This window comes from Triticum urartu, chromosome 5 (assembly GCF_003073215.2).
Source record: "Triticum urartu cultivar G1812 chromosome 5, Tu2.1, whole genome shotgun sequence".
NCBI lineage: Eukaryota > Viridiplantae > Streptophyta > Magnoliopsida > Poales > Poaceae > Triticum > Triticum urartu.
The window spans coordinates 657,586,149-657,590,083 of record NC_053026.1 but is presented as its reverse complement, the minus strand read 5'-3'; the positions used below and the strand labels follow the sequence as shown (position 1 = coordinate 657,590,083).

Genomic DNA, 3,935 nt, shown 5'->3' with positions numbered 1-3,935 from the left:
CAAAGAGCTAGTCCTTTCTTAAAATCCATATCATGAAACGAATTTGGTTCTAAACTCTACATGATCAGCGAGCATAAATGCCTTTGAAGCTGAGAACAACGCCTTTGCAGTTAAACGCCTGCCCATCCGCAGGTTCGCCTCCTCTTCACCAAAAACGCAAATCTCCCCTACTACGGTTGCATCACAAAAGCAGCGTGTTAGTCTCCATCAAACAAGAAAGTTAATATCGTGTAAATTCTACCCTTTTGTACAAATGCTTCAGCATGTAAAATGCACAACTCTACTATTCTAAAATAATAATTAAAAAACAAAACAGCTTTCTTGCAATAATATACTCTGAAGAAACTGAACATAGTTGACACTTGCCAATTTATTAAAACTGAACATAAATCGAAGTTAGCAGGTGCAAAACAGTTGAGGCGAGAAACAGTAGATGCAGAAATAATGCAACAGAAAATATCCACTTTCAAAACTCTCCAATATCTTTTCAACTAAGGGACCATCTGCCTAACACCGTGAACTGGAATACAAGTTTAACAAGTTGCAAATAAGCCTCCACAAAAGTTAGGTGGGGAACATATTCAGAAGAAGAAATAGATAAGCACTTACAACCCGATTTATATTCCTAGTCGTGTGCACAATAAAGACAACCAAGGTTGAATAGAAACTTTTCAGAAGATGAAAATCCAATCTGCAAAAATTCATTACCTCCAGAATTGTACTGGAAGTTTTAAAAGCATCTAAAGGTTTCTACGGGAATAATGACCAATACTTAAGACACCAAGGAGTGATTTTCCGGTTTTCAGTACCAACTAGACATTATTTTGCATCAAGAAAGTAAGTAATAACGGTTAGCTCATACCCACATATTTTCATTCATTTCCTCACATGGCAAACAACTGCAGACTTCAGTGAGAGCCTTGAGCCTTCAGCTTCATGCCCAATGCTCCCATCATCACAAACTAAACAAGGAGGCCAGGCCATGTTGTACGGACAGACAGAGCCGCCAAAACACCCATTAACCAGTAACTCATGCTCGACGGTCTCGAGTGAAAGGGAGATGAACCAGCAGCGAAGTGTGCCAGGATGGGTCATGCACGTTGCGGACAAGTACACGTATCCAGACCTAACTTGCACAACATTGAGGTCGACCAGCAAGTTCACAGCACACCCCTCGGTGATCTCATCAATTCATTCACTCAAAGAGATTATGTTCTGCAGCACCCAAACCTCAATTCCGTTGGCGTCTAGACTACGGGTCCAAGCACGGAGGAGGAAATCATCAGATGCATAGACAATGCAGAGTTGGCCATTCTTGGTCTCCCCGGCCATGAAATTGTGCCCGTACACCTTGATTTGCGAGGGTAGATCCACAAAGGAGATATCCATGGTGGCTGTGTTGATCTTTATCATGCGCCCTTCGCCGTGGAAAGGCCAGTAAACGGAACCACCCACCAGCGTGCCGGCGCTGGACTTTAGGCTGTTGTCACCGCCGACGTGCACCCACGGGTGGACGGCCCAATCCCTCGTCTCCGGCGAGAAGACGGCGACGCGAACTCTCTGCTTGTCAGCGCAGACGCAGACCACGCGGAAGGACGAGGGCTTCTCATCGGAAGAGGGCAGATGGAAACCAAGGAAGGCGAAATTGCGGCGTCTCCCACTCCTCCCAGCCCAGACATCGCGGGGCACCGGGATGACGTCCACGGCCCAGGTCATGGGGTTCACCGCAGCGACGGTGGGATTCTTCCATACGATCTTGTTCCACAGGAGGACGTAGCCGTGGCGGCAGTCCGTGATACACCAGCTCGTATCCTCGTCTTCGTTCACTGGGAGGGAAGTGAGGAGGAAGTCGCCCCGGCGGACGGCGGCGATGACGTCGGGATTTGAGCGGCGCAGGGGGACGAAGGAGGGGACGGCGGCGCCGTCAATGTCGATGAAGAGCCCGATGAGGAGGGGCGCTGGGTGAAGGGCGCGGAAGAGGCGGCGGAATGACTGTGAGGAGCGGACGGCACCGAGCCATGGGCGGCAGGTGAGCGCCGCGCGGACGAGCGCCGGCAGGTTGGGCAGGCGGAGGAAGATCTCGAGAAGCTGGTCTTGGCCGAGCGAGGATATGGTGATGATGGTTCCGTCGACGGCAGTAGCGTGGGTGGTGGTCGTGGATGAGATCGACGGACGTTTCGCTGGTGGCGCATCCGCCGCCGGCAGTTCGGTGCCCATTGCTCTTTTTTTTCAGAAACCGCTGCCCATTTGCTCGAGAGTGGTGGAGCCCGATGGAGATTCTGGCTGGGTTGACGCAGGGCCCAAGTTTGTAGCCCATGTATGGTACGCATGCCACCCTATGAAATCTCTACCATATGTTGACATTTTCTCTGCGAATTTCGTGATTCAAATCTCACACGACCAACTTGAGAATAGTTTGGTCTAAACCTAAACAATACGAAATGGAGAGGCTCGCGAGTTTAAGTTCTACTGCCCAATTAGCGTGTCGTCTTTGCATGTGAACAACAATTGTCAATTAAGTAAGCAGAATACGCGGAGACCAATATCATGTGCACAGTATCGCCAAGACGAAAAGTGGAACCATGTCCCATGTCCACTTCCGCGGCACCCTCCGGCGGCGCCAAGTTGAACCACCCGATGAGGTTTGCGATCGCGATCTCAATGCCGGATATGCGGAAGTTGATCCCAAAGCACACCCTCCTCACTGAACATTATGAGCTAGAATTGTCGGGCCCGTAAGTCCACCTTGGTGCCAAGGAACCTCTCCGGCCAGAACCCTACCGATGGCCCACGTGTTGACGATCAGCATGGCCCCACGAGGGATCAACAGGGCCCGAAGGGATCACCATGACCTCAGTGCATGTGAATCTTGTGTAAATTCTATTTCCTCCGTTCCATAATGTAGTGCGCCCGTGTTTCTCGAGATCCAACTTTGACCGTAAATTTAACCAACAAGACCGACTGCGACAGGGACAAAAATTACATCACTAAATTCATATCGAAAATACGAATTCAGTGGTATAATTTTTGCTCCCGCCGCAGTCGGTCTCGGCAGTTAAATTTACGGTCAAACTTGAATCTCGGGAAGCGCGGGTGCACTATATTATGGAACAGAGGGGGTACCATTTTGCTTCAGGATGTAACTTATGCAATTCTACTCTTCAAAAAATAATTTAAAACACAACATCATCCTTGCAAATAAACTGATCTTATACTCCGAAGAAACTGAACATAGTTGACGCTTGGGATCTTTGAACATAGTTGACGCTTGGGATCTTTTGAAACTGAACATAAAATGGTTGTTGTTAATATAGAGGCATAGATCAAAACAGTAGCACTGATAAACAGTAGATGAAGAAATAATACAACAAGCAATAACTACTTTCAAAACTCTCTGACATTTTGTCAAGTAAGGGACCAATTGGCTAACATTGTGAAATAAAATACAAGTATAACAAGTCACAACTAAGCCACCACAAAAGTAAGGCAGGGAACACTGAAGAAGAAGAAAACATGACAGATAAGCACTTAAAGACCGATTTATATGATTAGTTATGCGCACAATAAAAAACAAGCAGGGTTGAAAATACATCGTAAAAATATAAGACATTGTGCAGTGAATAAAAATAAGAAAAATTTCATCCTCAAAGATGAAGAGACTATGCAGTACATAAAATGGTAAAGAAGAAAATTACTATTAAAACAAGGAATTTGTATACATGTTCTCTTGCTAGAATCACATGTGCATATCTTAAAACTTCATATTTCAAACTATATGTGCATCCAAAAGTTCATAATATTAATTACTTTCCAGAAAAAAAGCAGCCATGTCTCTAAATAAATGATAAACAGAAATGGTAGAACCAAATTAGTTAATGGCGCTTAGCGTGCAACATGGTAGTATTCCATAGAAAGTTTTCAGGAGATGAAAATGC

At 46.0% G+C, this 3,935-nt stretch overlaps 1 pseudogene; it reads right to left on the bottom strand.

Moving 5' to 3' along the window:
- Positions 1 to 876: 876 nt before the first annotated feature.
- LOC125507658 lies at positions 877 to 2,217 on the bottom strand (annotated as a pseudogene).
- Positions 2,218 to 3,935: the final 1,718 nt, after the last annotated feature.